Here is a 22624-nt window from a genome sequence, read left to right as displayed (position 1 = left end):
TTATAAACCAGTACTTTAAGATGTGATTTCTGTACATTTTACATCTTGATGTTCCTTGTGTGGTTTATAAACCCGATCCTAAGGCTTGCGGTGTAGGCCACGCCTACAGTAGTGCACCGTAAACCTTATAAAATTAAAACTTGAAACACGCTTACCTTCAGGTCTTACTCGAGTGCGTAAAGTGACGGAATGTAGTTGCTTAAAAAAAAAAAAAACAATTAGTTTTTGTGATCTCGTCTTATTCTGGGCGCAGTTACGTCGGCATTATAATGTAGAGAACTGTGTCGGATACAAGAAATATATTTTATATCTAGGGTCAGGACTGTTGTTACATCAATCACCATACTCAACATGCGTAACTTCCGTTTTCTGTTGCAACAGCTCACCTTGCATCACCAAAATATCACACAGCCTTCAACAAATTTTCCCACAGAACTATTCATTACTTCTTTATTAGGGTAATTATATATCTCCTCCCCCCCCCCCTTTTTTTTTTTGAGGCCGCCACCGGTAGAACACATACTTCATTTTATTCGTGAGGTAAAAGTTCTTTCTTGTCATCTTCTAAAGATTTGTTTTTCAAACAGGTCATTTATTTTTAGGGAAATTGCTGCTTCAACATCAATTTTTTTCAAGTATTAATTAAGCCTCAGTTTGCAATACAGCTTCCATGAGCCATTTTTTCTTTCGACACGGCGTAGAAATCAGCTGGTTGAAGACGAAATTGGTTGACTGGTGTGATTATTACGTCGGTTATTATTTTGGTGGTTACTAACTGAAACCTGTTGTAAAATATGATTGTAAGAATATATATATAAAAGTGTTGGAAGAAATAATTCAGCCATATCGCAACAACATTTAGGATAGTAAAACTAAATAGAAAAATAAATAAAAATATTTTAAAATCTAAGATGGCGGGGACTGGCGTGTGTGTTTCGGAACAGCAGCGGGCCGGGAAGTTAGTTAGCGGAGAGTTCTGGCGGGAACATGTGTCCACCGAGAGGGCGTAACTCTTGCGAGCAGGCACGAAGTTCATCACAGTTCCTTCTTCTTTCTCTTCACTTGTTGCTCGCGCACTGCTCAGCCACCGGTCTGTCGCCGCGACTGGCGACCGCCATGGTGTCGCTCCGCGAAACTTTGGAAAGTCGAGTTCCGTTTAACGCGCAGCCCCATGTTCACGATGCGTCGCTGAAACAAAGAAACCGGTTTTTCAAAAGATTCGCTTGTAAAAAAAAAAAAAAAAAAAACTTTGCTTGTTTTGTCCATTATTCAAATCCCCCCATTTGAATGTGTCAATTTTTTCTTCGCTGCGTTAGCAAATGTTTTTTCCCTGTAATATCTGTATTTTTGTTAATTTGGAAGTTCATAAAAAATATTTAATAACGATTTGCTTGGTATAAAAAGTCTTTTATAAACAATTAAATGTGGTTATATTATGAATTTATTAAAAATCATGTGCAAGAAAAATAAATTTAAGAAGCAAAATAATTAAGTACATTGCCGCCTTAAACTCCACACTTAAACTGCCACACCTCCCTGAAACGTCAGATAACACGTAAGACATTCCAGAATCGTGTGATTCACACAGGATCGCACTTTGGCTTCGAGTTATCTTGGTTAGGTATACACTTGTCGCTGGCATTACGTAATATGTTTAAAAGAGTGACACAAAAGTTAAGCTTTGGTAACCAGACGCATAACTTTTACTATGTCGTGTTTATACAAGATCTAAGGAGTTTTCTCGCCATTATACCAGAGACCGCCGCCTTTTAACGTAACAACAGGAAGAAATGAAACGGAAGCACAGTAGAACCTCGATTACCCATGGCCCGATTAACCGAGCGTTCGGTTAACCGGGTTCGCAATTAAAAACTAAACATATTATTTATGAGGAGGGGGGAGGGGGAGCAACGGGAGGACAAGAGCCCCTAGAAAGGCTTGTGCCACCCCGCACTGAGGGCTTCGCCCCATGAGGACGAATGGCAACACCAGGTCGTCGGTTGGCTACCTGGCGCCGCTCGTTGGCACATCAGCTCAGGCTATTCTGCAAGGACACGGGAAAGGAGATCTCCCGGAACATTTCACCATAGCTTCTGACGCTTCTACAATAAAGGGAAACCTAACAAATGGCAACTAATAACACTGCATTCCACGGTTTCAAATATCAATTAAATATTAAAAGAATAGCGTTCGTGTCTTCCAGTACTGGCCAGAGATGTGTGACATCTAGCCTCGGTAACGAGCAGTCACGTGTTCTCGTGTTGCACATACACTTATAACACGAAACTCTGAAACAAAATTTAAAGTAGAATTCTTAAAAATAATGTCAAGCGTGATGAACATACGGAAATTGTGCTTTCAACTGCATTTCTGGAGGTGAATCATACAGAGTTTCTGCACCCGCCGCTAGACTTATCTACTGGAGCAGTTACGTCGTCTATCGAATCAATCGATTTGCAGAAGGAAATTTTAAACTTCATTATGCTCCGATTAAAGCGAAAAAATAATCTTGAAAAAATACTAAACCCCGGCTTTGGATCTTACTTGCGAGAAGGAATTTTATTAAAATACTACCGATATTGTTAAAATTCATTAAAAAAATAATACTATAAAGTTTCCGTTTGTCTTTTTGACCTTTGGTATGTGCAATCAGTTGTAGGCACCGTGGTTGTTACACATTTCCGTTCCGTGACTTCCGTTGCATTCAGGAAATTACTCCCACCAAATGCAGCATGAGGAGAGCTAAGGTGTTACACATGCGCAGAGCTCTACAAATACCGGAAGCCTTTTGGTGGCGTCTTACTTCTGCCAAGATAACTAGAAATGATGACATATTGTTACGAGGACACTAGCGACGAGGCAGGCCAGCAGCATGGAACAAGCAGCCCGTGGGGGGGGGGGGGGGGCTGTTCGGACCAACATTAACACCTATCCCTGCATTTGTTGTTCTGTTACCCATATTTTCAACAGATATTCACTTAGCGTAATGTAACAGGTGTAAAAAGTCGCGCAGGTGATGATAATCATAAACATTTACACGACTTTGTACACCTATGATAGTTAATATATGTTGAAAATATTTTTGATAAAACAAAAAAAATAATAATTAAATAATCGCAACGACGTTAAGTTGAAGAGAAGAAATGAAGAGGGGCGGGTGTGACCGAACCTTGAGCCTGGGGAAACTGGGAAACTCGACGAGGTAAACGGCTCATAGGGCTCAGTATTGGCACGACACCCCCGCTATGACAGCCTTTGTGCGCTGCGGCTGCAGAAATAATGGGAAGAGGAGGTGGCTGGTGTTAGAGGGGAGGGAGGGGGAAATTGTCACTCGAGATAACGTCGGGCAGAGCTGCTTTGTCGCGCAACACGGGCCGCGGTTTGTAACAATTACACACCTCGCGCTCCTGGGAGAGCGGGGCACACTAGGGTCCAGGGGTGGGAAGCCTTCATTTCACAGACGAGAGAGCCACACCCCAAGTTCATGCTCGCTTTTTCCCCCCCGTTCTATCTCATTGTATAAACCGGTGTGGCATTAAAGTTTGCGGTCGAGTAGGATAGGTTAACTACATTATAAATATTTAAAAACAATGTGGATGGTTTGTTAGATTAGGTAAGTATAGCTACATTAAAAATACTGTAAAATCATGTTATGGTTGCTTAGCAAATAACTTTTCAATATGTAGCTATCCAGGGATAGGAAACCGTTTACATGATTTCACAGTATCTTTAATGTAGCTATCCTAACCAAATCAACCGTCCACAATGTTTTAAAGTATTTATAATGTAGCTAACCTAACCTTTTACAATGAACCAAAAAAAAAAAACCGAAGAAGCACGGTCGGGCGTTTGGCTCTCTCGTCTGTGAAAAGAAGGCTTCCCTCCCTACACCCCTCAGCTAATGCAGACACGATGTACTGCTAGCACCACCTGTCGGCAGTTGGTCGTACCAATGTACACGTAGACATTTTGAGTCGTGATATCTACGAATATTCAGCAAAACATAAATAACAACCACCAATTAAAAAAAAGTTATTTTGCGTGACTGCCATAAATGTCAACGATCAAAATAATTTTTTTTATGAATCCAAAAATATAAAAAATACTTATAATGAGAATAAAACGTCCCTGTAAGTTTAAGTTCGCTTTTCGTTTATTTCTATTGAGGTTTTTATTTGTCTCTATTTGAGTTAACTCTTATGCTTATAACGTTCAAAGCATATATCTTCACCAAACGTCTAAGGTAACATAATATATAAACCAAATGAACCACTACTCCGGAGCTACTACGAGTGTCGCATCCCCAGGAGGCATACATCGGCGTCCCTTGTGAGCATAGGAGGCAGCACTAAGATGGCCGCGTCCACTACGATGCATTTTCAGTGCCCCCCACACACACACGATCAGTCCAAACTGTCAGTTCAGTATCGGACTTGTCAGTCGGAACTGACGAATTGAAGGCTTCCCATCCAATAGGACTGTGAGTTCGAGAGCAATCAGTCCGAACTGCCGCGTATGGGAACAGCATCTCGCCAGTCCAAACAATCAGCCCATCATATTTTGAAACCCTTCCTACATGAAAAAAAAATATTTGACGGCAAACTCTAGTCATCTAACATGCCAAACAAAAATAGATGAGCTAGTGACGTCTTCGAACACTTCCCTAAATAGTCGATCACTTCTATGGAATAGAGGTTCAAGTTTACAGCCGAGCATGCACACATGTGGTATTGTCGAGGCTCACTCTACCAGCGATGACGGCGCGCGGATGAAAGGTCGTGTTTATTTCGGGTCATGAACACTCCTCTTCACTGCCGACTGCGACACTCGTGCGCCAGGGACGAGCCTCCTTATCGGCGGCGTCTTGTCGGGGAGGCCCCATTACCCTAGCAGCGCACAGCTAGCGTGGCCGCAGTGTGGCCGCGTCTGAGCGAGCTAGTGCGGCTGCAATGTGGCCGCGTCTGTACAAAAAAAAAATTGTTGCTGTTGTATTTGTATTGTTTTCGGCTCAACTACCTGCCCACAGAACCGACCAACCCACCAATGATTGGACGTTTACCAGACAAAAGTTTTAGTACGTAGTCGTAACGTACGTGCGTTCTCGTTTTCATTTCAATTCATTACAATAAGAGCGACGAGCAACTCGCCGTGTGTCCCGACACAGCCCTTCTTCGCTTTTATCGGAGTGTTCTAGCGGTGGGTGCGAGAACTACTTGGATTCACGTCCAGAAATTGAGTTGAAAACACATTTTGCGTATTCTTATACTAAGTCAGGGGTGCACACAAGGGGGGGGTAACGACGCAGACTGCGTCATTAAAATTTAAGGGGGGGGGGGGTGGTTAAAATACGAGAAAAATGTATATATTATTTACATAATTATAGCTTCTAATGTGAAAATACGTTTCTGGTGCTTTGATAATTGAAAGGGATCTTGTAAATCAAATTGGCAACCCCGCATTTTCCTCAACAAAAGCAGTTTGGCATCTGTCGGTTAAGGATGGATATATGACCAAAATTATTATTAGAAAATCATTTTTAATTAATGCAAAATGTGATAAAGTATAATATTATAAAATAATTTAGTAAATCATTGAGAAAATGGCATAAAAAATTTCGGGAGGGGGGGGGGGGGGCACCTCTGAAAGTTGAGTTTCGTTAGTGTGTTTGTAACATGAGAACACTTAAATTTTCTTGTTTCCGAGGTGAGATATCAATCACACATACACATCACTGGCGACTACTGAAAGACTCGCTCACGTGTTATTTAATACGCTACCTACGTACATGGTTGCTTCCAAGATCAACTGCCATAAATAAGCACGTGTGACTGACACACATCAAACTGCAGAGAGCGCGTGAGACTAACACCGTTAAGAAGACAGCGCATCATCGCTCTACCACTCTGGTTCTGGGGTAGAGCGCCTGCCTTGTGACTTGTAGGACCCGGGTTCGCGCCCCGGCTCCTCCAAGGCGGATTGCCCAGACGAAATGGCGGCATTTTCTCTGGTAGGAATACAATCCCTTGTAACAAGTCAGGCTACCAAAGAAACGGTGGGTGGAACAGAAAAAAACCTTCCAGGTGGCTACCAAATGGGGAGCCCGTTTCTTTTCTTGGGCTCCCCATGCGGTGGCCATTCCGGGGGTTTCTCCGGGGGAACGGAGTTTTGAAAAAAAATATATATATTTTTTAGTTTTGTATTATCATTAAATGAGAAAAATTAAATATATAAATATTTGCTCTTGTACACATTAAAAGACCACGTTTAAATTTGCGTGTATGAGTCAGTGAGTGGGTCGCACGTGGAGAAAGTAGCATTTCTTTAGGCGCTTTCAGGGTAGATATATTTAAATGTGTTAATTGTTCATGATCAATTTGTATCTTTGAGAGCCAAGCCGATTTATGCATAACAAACAATATGTTTAACATGAAAAAAAAAGTTTAGCTAACAAGTATTTCTTTCTGGTGACTCCCGTATACAAACATAAAAACAATGCTGTGTTCTGTTCAAAATAGCTCTGGATATGTTATTCGTTTTTTGACAGATGTTGAAAACAATTGTTTCCAGTGGCGTAGTTACGGAGAGTACCTATACTTATAATTTGCCATTTGTTCCAGAATACCACAGGGAAGGAGGAGATTCTTGAAATAATTGTAATCCTCAGGTTTGTAACATTACAACTTTAAATTAGCATCATCTTTACAAGATAATTATTTTAAAACTAAGTTGTGGACTACAACACTTGTACAGAAATGTTTCGTAAAATGTATGTACGATATTCTATTGGTAGGTATATATTTACAAGAATATATATTTTATTAAAATCTTTTTGGAGTTTATATGTATTTTTTAAACAGTAATAATTAAAATACCTGAATAATATCATAATTCTCACTCTTTTAGGACACATGACTGCACAACAACATGAAACATTTCTCAACTGAAGTGTTTGAATTTAAACCTTCTAAAACTCACAAAGTAGTGCAAAACGATCTTCAATATTTTAAAAGTAAACTTTGCAATGGGCATTTACTATAGCTTGTTTCAAAAAATTTATTAAATATTGTTACGAGTGGGGAAAACGTGTTCGTAAGTATAGCCCAACTAATTTCATACAGTTTTATTTGTTACTAATATTTACATCACTAATTAAATCACCACACTTAATGTCTGTTCACAAGCCACTACGTGTCTGTCCAGTCCGCAGTCCGCACTCCTCACAGAGCCAGACTCCACCCTCACGTCGCGCCTGTTCACACACGGGCAGCCTTCTTTTCACAGACGAGAGAGCCAAACGCCCGATCGTGCATCTTCGGGTTTGTTTTTATTCATTGTAAATAAATATGGCGGTGTTGGTAAAATTATACTAATGGTCAATTAGGTTAGGTTAGCTACATTATAAATACTTTAAAACATTGTGGACGGTTGTTTCGGTTAGGATAGCTACATTAAAGATACGAAAAAAAAAAAAAACATGAACTTCGGGTTTTGGCTCTCTCGTCTGTGAAAAGAAGGCTTCCCGCTCACACACAGTCTCGCGCCACTCGGTCGCCGGCGTCGCCCCTTTTATACCAGTTGGCCGTCTGGAGTGTCGTCCCGGGCCTACCCGACGCTCGAAGCATCCAGAACAGTGGCGCGAATAGCGCATGGATACCATAGGCGTACACGGGGGGGTGTTCTTCCAGATTTTTAAGAAAAACTGCAAAAACACCAAAAATTAATTATTTCTTTAGTAAATAAATATAATAGTCTCAAATTTCATTTTTTAACCTAGGCTATTGTTGATATGTAATTTGTACGTAATTTTTCTTTCAATTAACTTAAGTAAGTTCACATTACAATATTAAAATACCTACAAAACCCCCCATATATATATATATATATATATATATATATATATATATATATATATATTTATATATGGGGGGTTTTGTAGGTATTTTAATATTGTAATGTGAACTTACTTAAGTTAATTGAAAGAAAAATTACGTACAAATATATATATATATATTCATATAAGATATAAAAATAATTAGTTAACAACGAATTTACGTACGCACTTTACAAACGTATTCCTAATAAGTTGACGGCATGACAATAGAATAATTGCTGTATAATTTGATTGTAAGGGTGTTAGCAACTAAGGCCGGAATTACAATAGCCCGTCCATCCGTCATCCGTCTGTCAATTACGTGACCTGCACCCAATAAGATGTACTGAAAAATGTCATCCACTCGTCCGTCTAAAGCTTGGTAACTTTATACTTTTGACGGGTGAACGGATGAAACTATGACCACCCAATGTCTTCTAGGTGTTTTCATATAAAATATTATATTAAAATGTATTAAAGTTTGTTTAATTGTTTAGCTGATTCCAAAATCATTTCTTAGCTTACGTTTAGACACATATCGAAAGCTCTTTTTTGAAACTAAAATGGTCTAAGTCACGGAAGTATTATAATTACGTATGGCAACTCTGGAAATGTGAAAATACATACCGAAAAAAAAAAAAAAACACTCCGAGTTTAATGAGTTTCAAGTACTTACTTTACATAATTGTTTAAAATTACATATTATAATTTTTCCCCCCCAATTGTTAAGTTTTCTCAACAGTTGTCAGCATTGACATGGATAAATATTATGACGGACGAGCGGAGTGTTGTAAATCGCCAGCCGACCTCCGTAACGTAGTCGGATGCAAATCGGCTTATGGTGGGAGAGGTTCTGGGTTCGAGTCCCGGGTAAGGCATGGGAGTAAAATTGAGAATTTTTCAAAATATACACATTTGACATTGCTATTTCTGGCTAAACTGATACCGCTCAAGGCCACAATCCAAGCAGTGAAGTGAAGTTGTATATCGTTTGGCGGCTGACGGACGAACGGATGACGGACGGATGCGACGGGCTGTTGTAATTCAGGCTTTACAATTCAAGTGTAGCAAAACAGAATTAAATCTTTATATATAAAAATCTCGTGTCACGATGTTTTTCCGGGCTAATTTCCGAAACTACTGCATTGTGTCAGTCACCGAGATGAACAGACAGATTTATGGATCTAGCCCCTTTGTTAGTCACCAGTTCAATAGGCGCAGACCTACAAAGTAACTACAATTATTACCTGCAGTTGATACACCGAATCTATGGAAACTAATATATAGAGATGAAGATATCCAAGTATACATGTACTTTAATTAATTTCACTCTTCTAAGGGCTGAATCCACGAATAAGATCTTTTTGCAAAAACAATATCTTATCTTTAACGTTATTCATTAATTAGTCCAGTATAGTAGTTCAAAACATCTGTAAGCTGTGAAGTGGTCATGAACATCAGTGTAACAGAGATGCTTAAAATGAAAGGTGTATTGAAATTTGAATTTTTACTACCAACGTAATTAATTGTGACGCTGGTGACAATACACATTTACACAGACATACCCATTTACACTGCGTACTAAAATAATGAAAACGTGACAAGTGATTATCATTTACAAATATTCCAGATCAATATAGCTCATCATCTTTTTATTGATGATATTCGTAGTATTTAAGTTTGGTAGTTTGTTTATGTTAGATTTCAAACCAAAGATGTTTATAATACTCAGTCGAAGAGCAAGAGTTATAGGAACCTTTGGACTTAGAACTAATAGTAGCATACAAACTCAGTTTACAATTGGAGAGTGGACATTTATATAATTACTTTTATGAATAGCATTATTGGATTGAACTTATGACATTTCAAATCTGTGAGATAACACTTAATTCACCATAGTTTCTTTTGAACAAATTTGACTAATTATTTGTGGGTCAAATAATAAAACAATTATAAATCTTGTGACTGTTCAGTATCAAAGGTTAACACGAACTTTATGCAGTTTGGGATACCTTTGGTTGGGGAAACAAACCTCGTCGAACTGCTACACGATTTGGAATGCTCTGTAAAACCTTTCAAACTCCGTGGCTTCCTTCCTGTGCTGCTGGCTCTGCAACTGCCGAAGTCGAATGTTAGGTTACTCCTCCGGTCCTCTCCCTCTGAACTTGACGTCGGTAAAATTGGAGTCGTCGTAGTGGATGCTGCCTCGGATCCCGTCGTCCGCGATGTCTCCTCTAGTAGATCGACATCCTTCCTTCGCGGCGTGGGTCGGCATCTCTTCTTTCTTGCTTCACGGACATATTTGATTCTCTGGTATCAAGCTAATTAACGTTGCCTGTACCAATCGACGGTCTTGATGTCATGCTCCATAATTGGTCACTACCTCTTCTAATACTTAGTAGTACCGGGTTTCTTGAAATGTATCAATATTATTCCTGGTTTTAGTAGTTCATTAATTGCTACTAAAACTTTACACGTTGATTCTTTGATTCTATAATCTCAAATTACATGGAACTTATTAACGATGTATCTTAATCCCTTGGCCGTCGAAAGAACAATCCAAAACTAAGCTTCCAAATTTTTTAAAAAAAAATAAACATTTTAATTTTCCTTGTTCCGAGCTCATCGATATATCGCTTGAAATCGCAAATATAGTTTAAGCGGAATATTAATTGTGCCCTAGCCTCCAAGAATAATAATCTCTTAAGTGTTATCTCTCAGGAACAATACATAAATATAGTAACACCGAATTTAATGGGACAATATCAAACAAAGCATTAATAATTATTTTAATCAAGAAACATATTTATAGAAAGTAATAAAATTAACGTATAAGCTAGAGTGAAATATTCATAGAGAACAAAATTTGGAAATAATTTTCAATATAAGGCAAAGATAAAATTACACAGAGACTAAAATAAAAACATTTAAAAACAAATGTTTTACTTCTATGAGTGCTTCACTATGTACCTCTACAATTGATTTTAATGAAATTTCGTACAAATATTTGTAACTTTGTCCAACTTTATATATAGGCTACATTTTATTTCGATTAATGACAGCGTTTTCAGAAAATCAGCTCCCAAGGGTGGTTAAGCACTGGCAACAGTGGGTACTCCATCTCCATGACAGCGGGATTTTGCATTGTTTATGCCTTCTGCGTCTTCATGACAACAGGCATCGCTTGGATCGATTTTTTTTTTCAAATCGAGGCATATTTCTGTATAGATTTAATTATTTTATGTTCAATTATTTAAATTAAAAAAAATATATTTGTGCGTAATACCACTGACTGACTCATTACGATTGACTTGAAATCTTTCAACCGATTGAAACTTAGCATAGTTACTCATTTTGTGATGTATGTAGACGCTCACTAAGATATGATTTTCCGAAAATCAGCTCCCAAAGGGAGTTTTGGAGGTGTAAAATATCAAAATTCCAGTTTTTGGTAGAAAATCACCATGGCAACGGCTGTTGCTTTGTTGATGCTTCATTAGTCTCTATGGCAGCAACTAATTCACTGTTACTGCAGTCCTCATCACCGTTGAAATTTTATGGGGACTTTAAATATCAAAAATTGCCCCTTTTTTTTTCAATTTTATATCCTACAGACTTGAACTTGACAGTAATGTTCCTCATGTTATGCAGGATGACTTTTTCCGAAAATCAACTCCCAAGGGTGGTTAAGCCCGGGCAACGGTGGGAAGCGGGATTTTGCATTGTTTATGCCTTCTGCGTCTCCATGGCAACAAGCATTGCTTTGATTTTTTTTTTCCCATTCGAGGTGCGGCAGTGGCGTACCCACAAGGAGGGGCATGTATAATGAGCGGTGCAAGAGTGTACTGCCTTCAGACTGCCGAAGCGAAGTACGGGTTTGACAAAACGACCAAAAAACGTCCCATCCCCCCCCCCCCCCCGTTTTAATAGTTTTATAGAGTTTTGTATAAAATTAGGTCGCAATCACTACTGTTACTCAATGCCCAATTTTACTAAGCAAATCTTAAACATAATCAAAGTAGAATTGAACTGATTATTCCATAGACCAATCACCGCGATTTGAGAATTTAGACTGACCTATCATGAACCAACCACTGCAATTCAAATTTGTTTACGTTTACTTACCAATTGGACTGCTTGGTGACGTTATTTCTCTCGTTGCTCTGTGTTTAGAAATTGATCTCGAATGACATGACTGTTCATATTTTTCTTGCCTTATTTCGGGGGGTGTTTGAACCCCCAAAACACCCCCCCTGGGTACGCCTATGATGGATACACACGGCGGCCTCTGAAAGCCACTCAGGGATAGATGGCGTGGTGGCAGGGGGTTGCGTGGTAGGGCCGCCCTAATCCCCACAGGTATGCGCGCATGACGTCACCAGACGAGACCCGCTGGAAGACCCGTGCAAGCACCTGGGACGCGCCGCGGTCTGGCCTCCTAGTGCGCACGGGACTACACAGGCCTCCTAGTGCGCACGGGACTACACAGGCCTCCTAGTGCGCACGGGACTACACAGGCCTCCTAGTGCGCACGGGACTACACAGGCCTCCTAGTGCGCACGGGACTACACAGGACTCCTAGTGCGCACGGGACTACACAGGCCTCCTAGTGCGCACGGGACTACACAGGCCTCCTAGTGCGCACGGGACTACACAGGCCTCCTAGTGCGCACGGGACTACACAGGCCTCCTAGTGCGCACGGGACTACACAGGCCTCCTAGTACGCACGGGACTACACAGGACTCCTAGTGCGCACGGGACTACACAGGCCTCCTAGTGCGCACGGGACTACACAGGCCTCCTAGTGCGCACGGGACTACACAGGCCTCCTAGTGCGCACGGGACTACACAGGCCTCCTAGTGCGCACGGGACTACACAGGCCTCCTAGTGCGCACGGGACTACACAGGACTCCTAGTGCGCACGGGACTACACAGGCCTCCTAGTGCGCACGGGACTACACAGGCCTCCTAGTGCGCACGGGACTACACAGGCCTCCTAGTGCGCACGGGACTACACAGGCCTCCTAGTGCGCACGGGACTACACAGGCCTCCTAGTGCGCACGGGACTACACAGGACTCCTAGTGCGCACGGGACTACACAGGCCTCCTAGTGCGCACGGGACTACACAGGCCTCCTAGTGCGCACGGGACTACACAGGCCTCCTAGTGCGCACGGGACTACACAGGCCTCCTAGTGCGCACGGGACTACACAGGACTCCTAGTGCGCACGGGACTACACAGGCCTCCTAGTGCGCACGGGACTACACAGGCCTCCTAGTGCGCACGGGACTACACAGGCCTCCTAGTGCGCACGGGACTACACATATAAGCATTGTATTATGTAAACAATCATCTGTGATGAGAATTTCGGAAAATGCATTAACTCTTGGTATTTCATCCAAAGCATAATCTGAAAATATTCAAGTTTTGCTTCTAACGAGACGTAACTGAAAGACGCCATTTTATATCATTTAATACTAGATATTTTGGCTCCGATTGAGCATAGCAAATAATTTAACATTTAATAGACTGCCTTGTAATTAGTAGTAAATGCTTGCTACAAATAGTTCCGAATGTCAATATACACTATTATGTCTTTTATTAAATCAATAAATAGTAAAATTTAAAAATATTATAACTTATAAATATTTATTATGTGATATATATTAATTATAATTGTAGTTAACAATTCAATATTTTAATGTTAACAAGCCGAGTAGTGTACTACAAACTTTAGTGATATACAAAAATATAGCTATCTAGGTGATAAATACTATCTGTGATTAAAGCTGAAAGAAATCCGCATATGAACATTGAAGATAACAACAAAGCATTCCACTGTATGAGTGATGATTGTTGGTATCTTATCAACTTCTCATATCGGCGTTGTAATTTCGAGTTGTGGCATTCCTCATGAAGCGTTGATGTACGTACTCTACAAAGTTTTGATCACACATGAAACTACCAGATTTCCCCCATCAATGTACTTTTCCATATGGTGCATATTTAGAGATAACCATTTAATAAGACTAAGTTGGGTTTGTGTATGTTTGGGTAACAATCATTTGTAAACTAGTTGTGAGGATACGCAGTGTTGCAAGGCTTCCATTCCGTCCTCCGTGAGCAATCATGGATAACCTTTCTTTTGGTAACAAAACAAAATAATATAAACATTTTGCTATATGTACTTTTAGGTAAAAAATATTTGCATGACTTATGCGGCAAGAATTTTTAATCGGATAACGGTGACTATTCACACGGTAAAAAAATACTTTGATTTTTTTTAAACAGTTTTGACTAGTCAAATTTGCCCGATTAAAATATATACATATAATACAATTCAAAAATAAAATAGGGTTATTATGAATGCATAGCAAAACTATTTTGTCAAGGTAGCTAATAATTTGTTGCAGAATGGGAATTTAAAAATATATATATATATATATAAAACTCAAAAATTACTTTTTATTTTGGCTTTTTGATACAGAACCTTTTTTTAATTGGCAATAAACTGTTTTCAGCTTGACGTTAAGTTCTGGGACAGTCTGTATAATATAATATTGACTTAGCAAATAATATTCTGCTGTGAAATCTTACCAGAATTTGTCAGTTACTAATTGCAAATCGTTACGAAACTTTTCTTCTGTACTTGAAAATAAATAGTTACTATTATTGAAGAAACGCACAATCCATTTTTAAATCTTGCAGAAACTAAGTGCAAGCATATCCACCCAGAAACTGTGATGCCTCGTACGTATTGTATATGTAATAACGACTCCATTCGGCACTTTGCCGTGACAAAGGAATGGGTTCACAGAACACGTATAAACCAAGTTATTTGTCGTGTGTCATCAGAAAGAAATACTTGTAAGGAAACAATAGGTGGAAGCTAAACTGCTGTGAAATATTTTTTTCTTGTTACACAGTCTGTTAATTAAATAATGTTCCAGTTATAAATTGTAATAGTATCAACTGTAAGCGTTGTAGAGTATAGGTTCAAGGTCATAATTAAAGAGTAATTTAAACAGTTTTAGATAAGCACATGCACGAGTACTGCTTTGTTGTTTTCTTGCTTGCAGCGCCACCTGCGCAAAATGGCGACTCCTGAGCATAATTTAATCTTTGAATATATATACTGTATAGAAGTCGCCAGCCCAGGTTAAAATTTCTAATACGGTTTTGAGGTAGTTGGTTAATTCACCGCCGCAATCGCCACCATCTCTAGGGCATCGACTTGTGGTGGTCCCTAGCGGACAAGTGTCGAACTCTTCAAACACCCCTTCCCCCTCCTGTTGAACGACTTTGAGCTGCAGTGAATGATAGATGAGGGGTGCGGGCAATGACAGCGGGCGACAGTGCTGCGCTCTAACGTGTAAATAACAACTAAGACGATGCAGGGCGTTACGGCAGCGCACTGCAGCGGTGAAGTTCCCAAGCTGCTCATCATACGCTTCTGAAAAACGTAGAGCAAATCCTATCCACTCGCGACTTCTATACAGTATATATATATATTCAAAGATTTAATAGAGGGCGAAACTGTAAACTATTTGGCAACAGAGTGGAAACCCCTCTCCATTGGAATCTCTTTGTACGAGAGTGGTTGAACATTCAAAAGTCCCTGTCCTTTGACTGATCGTAATAGTCGAGACGACATAGCTCTTTTTCTCTGACCTTCACTTACACCTGACATAACGTCATGCTATTCTTTCCTAATTATTTGAGGCAGACGTGAGGCACAGCATTGAAGAGGCTATTGCTTCCATCACGTGTTAACCAAAGTGTGGGAAGTATTGATTGGACTTCAGGTTGGGTGTGTTCCGTATAACTAAAGGTGCAAATATTGAACTATTGTAAGAAAATCTAAGTTAATAGATGCATAGTCTAAATTAAATTGCTATATATACCATTGAAACTGGGATATTCTTTGATGGACATGCTAAATAATCTTGCAATTGAACACACGCATCTAACAATTAAAAAGGGAATCTGAGTGAACATGCTGGAAGACCGGGCGCGGAAATGCAGAAGCAGGGGCCGAAGCAGCGACACAGCTGTGGGACGGCTGGTTACTGGGACATACTGCGGCTCGTGCAGAAAGCTTTGTGTAGTCGCTTATATGGCCGAGAAATAAAGATAAAGGTGTAATGCAAGTCCCTTAAGTGCTTTCAAGAATCTGTACCGGTTTTTTTACGCCTTTTTTTACTCCGAAAAAATTGCGTTTTAGCCATTTTAACTCTTCTAAAAATACAGTTTAAAAACTTAATAGGGGATCAAAAGTACTTTTCGGCCCTCAGCGAACTCTTAAATGCTTTTCGTAAGCAGACTCCACTCGGCTATCTTGAGTAGTTATCAAATCACGTTGTTTTTTCTGAAGCTCTGCACACCGTGTGTGTGTCCGGGTAGGCGGAGCCCTTAACACCGCGAGTTTGTGAACATGTCACGTCAGCCATATTTGCGCGATGTAGGCATAGCGAGTCTCACCCCGCAGTGTGCAGATAATGGGCATTCATTCTCACTCTCTCTCTCTCCAATGCACTATTTCTGCCATTAGCGCTGTCCTTGATTCGGTGCGTCCTGTGGACGGATATGCGCCAGGAAGCACAACAGTTTCAGAGGACTTCACAATGCAGTGATGCAGCACACCTTGTAGAGTGGAGTGACGTCGAGGCGGCGGAGTCACGTGCCGGTTGTGTCACGGGTTGCGTGGGAGACGCGACGTGACGAGGTCGTCCTGCCCACGGCTGCCATTGTGCTTTGTTGTGGGTGACATTCGCGGAGGAGAAGCCTAACATGTCCATCAAGTTCTGTGCCTGCCCGAACACGCCCGAATATTCACCTTCGGCCAACCTCGGGATTTGTTTTATTTTTGCGCAGGGAAAATTAATTCAAATATTAAAAGTGGTCGGTTAGGTTGGCTACATTAAAACACTTTAAAACACCATGGACGGTTAGTTAGGTTAGTATAGCTACATTAAAATAAACAGAGAAATATAAATATATATATAAATAAACCCGAGGTTGGCCGAAGGTGAATATTCGGGCGTGTTCGGGCAGGGACAGAACTTGATGGACATCTTAGGCTTCCCTTCGCGGAGCCACGCGACCTTGTCTGGATCAAGCCGGGTGCACAACTGAAAAGAGTCCCTTCCGGCACAGGCGTAGGTAGATTTCGAAGGTCCCATTTTTCTTAAAATATTTTTGGAGACTTGTATAAACTCCTGGAACATTTTAAGTACTTAATGTAGGCGACGTAACATCCTATAGTTCGTCGATATTCGAAAAAGATTTATTTTATTTATTTTTTTGTTTTTTTATTTGTATTCCATTGAGCCTTCTTTCGGTAGAAACCATAAGGCTATGGAACACGTCATTTACATATTTACAGTTATACATATACATACAGTTTTACATACACAGTTTTAAATACTTTGAAGTAAAACAAACATCGATTTAAAATTTCCTCACATTCCATGCAGCAAAAATATTTTGAATTTTTTTTTTAACTAAATGCATCCAGCATTGAATGTCTTAACGAATTACATAATATGCCTAATAAGGTATCATGCAATTATTTTTGATCTTCAATCACTATTTTTCATCCCTTGAACTAATACGTGGTGGTATAAATTTTTTGGACAAAGGTTTAAGGTAATATTAAGTTTTTTATTTATAAATTACGACGAATTTGACACTAAAACAATTTAAATTCTTTTTAATTTCAACCTCTGTTTTTCATCAACATTTGTTCCAGCCAAAGGTTTTTATAAAGTTTAGGCGTTTCAAAATAAATTATAATGAAAATGAAAGTAAATGTATTTTAAACAAGCAATGATATTTTGTTTTTTACCCTTGTTATTTCCACCCCTTGCAGTAATGGTTTGTATTATTAAAAATTGTTTCCGACGAAAGTTTTAGGTAAAAATTATAAGATTAATACACAATTTGTACGAACTCGAATTTGTGTATTCGAAGGGAGTTAGGATTTTTTATTGTCCAACCCTGGTTTATTCTATTCCTCGCAGTAATGGTTGGTCTTATAAAAAAAATCTGACCAAAGTTGTATATAATAATTTAAGGTTTTGCAGTAAAACAGAATGGATTTAACAGTTTTCATGGTACAAAATTATGATTTTTTTTTTAAATTCTACCTTGACAAAAGTTTCAGATAAAAATTATAAGATTAATACAAAATTTGTAAGATTTAGATTTTTTGCTTACGAACCGAGTTATGATTTTTTTTTGTCCGCCAGCACTTGTTTTTTCAAACCCTTGCAGTTATGGTTGCTCGTATCAAAAACTTGTTCAGGAAAAAATTGTGCATTACTGCTACGAGTTATAAAACTTTCAAACGAATGTAATATTGTCCATATTACGGAAGTTAAAACGATTGTTCTGTTTTTTAAAAAAACCTCCATTTATACCCCTTTGGTCGAATATTGCTCATATGTATATGTATAATTAAAGATGGCATCAGAGTGTAAGCGTGGACTAATGGCTCGGTGGTGGCACAAGGCAAGGAACATTAAAATATAGCAACTCAATGCTATAACTAACTCTCTTAATCTGTGCGGGATTTAAACAACCTAACAACCTAAAATTCGTTAACTTTTTCAAAGTAAATATTGGCAACCATGTTTTTGACGTGACAACGTCTAATAAATCGATGAACGCCGGCTGCACGCACGAAAAAGTGTCCCACTACGGATGTCCCACTACGGATGTGTTCTGTTTGCTCATTGTACGCATGCGTGGTATATTTCTTCTACTCGATTGGAACAACCATCGATTTGACTTTTCAATCATATTTTGTCGTTTGAATTATTAATATTATGTAATTTAACGATCCTCCACCGATTTTCAGCACAATCGGTACGGTTATTTAAAAGTAATGTTGAAAATTCAAATACGTTTGAACCAACAATGGTGTTTTACAGTTACACATAATAATTCAAATTACACCCGGGATCTTTTGCACAATGTTTTAAAAAATATTGTAACACATTATAAATAAGTTTGGTGTATTTGGGATGCGTATTTGTTATAAAATCGTGTTAATATTATACCCCTACCGTGAACAAAGTTTTTATAAATATATATATATAACATTTGAAAATACATTTCTTTAATATGGCCTCGTGGGCGTGTGGTTAGCGTATCTAACTCTTAATCTAAATGTTCACGGTTCGAGACCCGGCAGCTGCGTAAAATTATTTTGTACTTGTAAAAATAAATATGGCGCACACAACATTTCAAAAGTAATAAATATATTTGAATTAATGAATGCAAATAAAAGTAAATTTATTAATTCAATGGCACATTTCATTTCACTCCTTTGAATCCATACAAAATAGTGATAATTCAATTTTATTCATAAAAGTATGCAGAGGTAGATTTTATCATGCAAAAGATTGAAAAATTAAAAAAAAAAAATCTTCCTCAAAGAATATAATATTTTTAATGCTTAAATGGTTTGGTTGCAAAAACCTATTACGGCTCAGTCTCAGGCCGAATATGATATTTCCTTTTCTTCTGGATCAATCATTTCATCAATGTTTTGTTATGACGTTGTCACGTTAAACTATCGTCCGTAAACCGACTTTACAGACAACCAATTTTTTTTTTGTTGTTCTTTGCTGGGAGTATTAACCGTATTACGTTTAAGATTATTTATTTACCAATAATTAACAATAAAAAAACTGCATAGCCGCAAAATTTGAGAGTTAAATATCCTAACTTCAGATTCTACTGCAAAAAAAAAAAACACAGGCAAAAACAAAGCAAACACATGATTTTGTTTTGTAGCAATGCTTATTTCATTACTACCAAATTAACTTAACATTAACAAAAATTATTCCAGAATATAATATTTTGCAATTACAATCCGTCTAATAAACCGTTCAGAACTTAAGAAGGTTTGTCAATATTCTTTTTGATTTATGTTACAATGTTGCAGAAATGTTTCCCCCATATTTTGAAAGTTAATCAGTGATGTTGACATCGCTGAGCCGCGCAGTCTTGTTAATGGCCATGTTCCGCCCGTACAGTTGGTACCCCTGGGTGCGGGTCGCCGGGCGATGACGTCACTCGTTACCGCAGGTTAGCGCCGACGTGATTAGCGCCGGCATGACCCCCCACCCCATCCACCCCCCTCGTGCTAATCCACGTGCCCTCATCAGGAGCCACTGGCAACACTGGCAACACTGCAGCAGTATACCACACCAGCCTTCATTACAACCAGTTTTAGTATACGGCACTTGGTATTTATTTATTTATTTATTTATTTATTTATCGTCTTTATTGGTGGCGAAGTTAAGGCGGTACGCCTTTTCTTACACTTAACCACTTTTCTGCAATTACATCAAATAGTGGAATATTAAAAATTAAGCATGATATAAGCAGATGTTGACTAAATATTAAGAGAACAAATTAAAATTGTACTTAATGTTCAAATATTAACTATTACAAAAGATTCAACCATAACTAATTTAAAGTAATTAAAAATTAAGCATAGACATACATAAAAAGGAAAGTAATTAAACATACAGCTAATAGTATCAAAACCTGAAAAAAAAAAAAAAAAAAAAAGGTGCTACTACATTAAAACCAGTCACTCGCTCATTCACACACAGATTCAAGCAGTAGGGTAGCGGCGAAGTGGTCATGGTATGCTACAAAGATGTTTTTTTCAGCCTGTACTTATATTAAAGGAAGCTAGATTTTTTGTTTGCCTTGTCGCTTGGTCTAATTTATTCCAGAGCCTGCTACTCACGGTTGCAAAAGATCCCGACAGACATTTGGATGAGTGCACTGGGATAGATAGCATTGGGTTGCGTGTGGATCGCGTGTCATGGCTGTGGTAGCTTGTAGGTAATTAATACTGAGGTGAGGTGAGGTGATACCTGCTGCAGCACCTTACAAGCAAGGATAAGTATGTGCGAGAGTGAGCCATGTTAGCTGCTGATATTGTTGGGTTAGATGATCTCGTAGTAATTTCGTGCAAATGGAACGGACTATATACATAACAAAGTTTTCACGATATTTTTAATTTTCTGCATCGGGCCTGCATGTATTTATTATTATATCTGCACCTCTGAGAACAATTGTATTCAGAAAAAAAAAACTTGCGACAAAAGTACCTTATATCATTAAAAATATAGTGAAAATTTGTTGAAAGCGTCATTTTCATAGCTTGTTTGTGCATTTCACACAATAGGAATGAGAAAATACGCACTGGTATACGTGGTACAAAACTTTAGCTTGCACCTTGTCTGATAGTACTCCGTCGTCTCCGACATTCTTCGTGAGAGAGAAATAAACAAGCCCGAGTTCGTGCAGGGCCCGTAACGGCCAGTCCTGTGGGAAAACCGAAACAGCGATGTGCGAGTTGTTTTAGTTGCATTAGTGTCTAGTAACAGTATTATCATAGTTATCACTGTTAAATACCAGTTATTATTTCACAGGAGAAACTATTTGTAACAGTTGGTCACTATTAACAACAAGGCATTGCATTAAGGTGTGTGCTATGCTCAAAATAGAAAAAAAAAGATATCAGAAATTATTGAAAAAAAAATTATAACGAGTTTATAATGAACACTATCAGATGATCTTGATGAAATAAAACAGGAGAATGTATTTTCAAAATTCTCACTCCCAAATTTACTTTATATTATACGATACAATGTTTCAGATACTTATAAAAAAATCATTACATTACAAAGTTGTCTAAAACATTTTTTGCTCAACTGTATGTATCTGAAAATAATTAAATTATAAAAGGTTATGCAGTTTTGCTGGCTACAATATCCCACCTGTGATTGGAGAGTGTGAAGGCAGTCGGGGAGATTCCTCGCGATGCAGAACAAGCATAGAGATCTAAACGGGCTTATTCAGTATGCTTTTATTGTTGACCTTGACTGCAACACAGGAAGACGTGGAAAGGAAACTTATCTTATCGGGCCAGCCAAGCGCGGCCGAGGCACAACTGCTGCTAACAACCGGGCAACAATTCAGCCGAACCACTCGAACAAACTACCACCGCCTTCGGTGGCGGCTGTAATTCAAGCGAAGGGCACTACACACCATCAGTAGGCTCTGATGGACGCGGTGTCGGAATGGTTCTCAATACGAACGAGAAGCACCCAAGAAATATGTTTGTATCATTATAGTTTAATTTGATATTATTGCTTCTAATGTGTGAATGGCTATTTTCCCAATCATTTTGGGTATGGAAATTATGTTGAGGAATCGTTTTTCTTAACCTGGACACATTCAATACAGTTTTCCATCTGTTACATTACCTAATTGGTTAAATGCTTTGAATCACTTTAAGGTAAATTTGGTAGAGTTGTTGACGAAAAAGCCATCAATACTCGTAGGTAGCAGCTTTCACCAAGGAAGTGTGAGTGCCTTGAGCCAAAGAGTTTTATGTACATCCAAACCCAAGACTAATTAAACAAAAACCTACTCAGAAACCCATAAGCCAAAACACTCTGTAACGCGGGAGTGCATACCAGAGTTCATGAGAAAAAATATATTGTTTACTCGTTGGTAAGAAATTTGTGTTCAAGTCAGTGTTGGCATCAGCCAATTACATTAAACGAGTAAAATTAGCTTGGAAAGCGTTTTGTGAGAGTGTTTATTATTTTTAATTCTTGATAACTTTGTTGCTTTCCCGTTCTTGAATCGTTTTGAAGGGAAAATTAATCAATGTAAATTTCGTGATTATTTACCGTTTCGCCAAACTAATTTTG

At 38.8% G+C, this 22624-nt stretch overlaps 1 long non-coding RNA gene across 2 annotated transcripts; it reads right to left on the bottom strand.

Moving 5' to 3' along the window:
• Window positions 1-533: 533 nt before the first annotated feature.
• Window positions 534-21772, bottom strand: LOC134532466 (uncharacterized). 2 transcript variants are annotated; one of them, XR_010075145.1, is made up of 3 exons: window positions 21683-21772; window positions 21106-21227; window positions 534-1188 (listed from the first exon to the last, which is right to left on the bottom strand). It is a non-coding gene; the product is annotated as an uncharacterized LOC134532466 (long non-coding RNA). The 2 variants fall into 2 exon arrangements; XR_010075144.1 differs by lacking the exon at window positions 534-1188 and adding an exon at window positions 7106-7699.
• Between the last annotated feature and the right edge of the window lie 852 nt (window positions 21773-22624).

The sequence above is a fragment of the Bacillus rossius genome, chromosome 6, assembly GCF_032445375.1.
Source record: "Bacillus rossius redtenbacheri isolate Brsri chromosome 6, Brsri_v3, whole genome shotgun sequence".
Taxonomy (NCBI): Eukaryota; Metazoa; Arthropoda; class Insecta; order Phasmatodea; family Bacillidae; genus Bacillus; species Bacillus rossius.
Note: the sequence above shows the minus strand (reverse complement) of the source record. Positions and strands in the feature narration are given on the sequence as shown.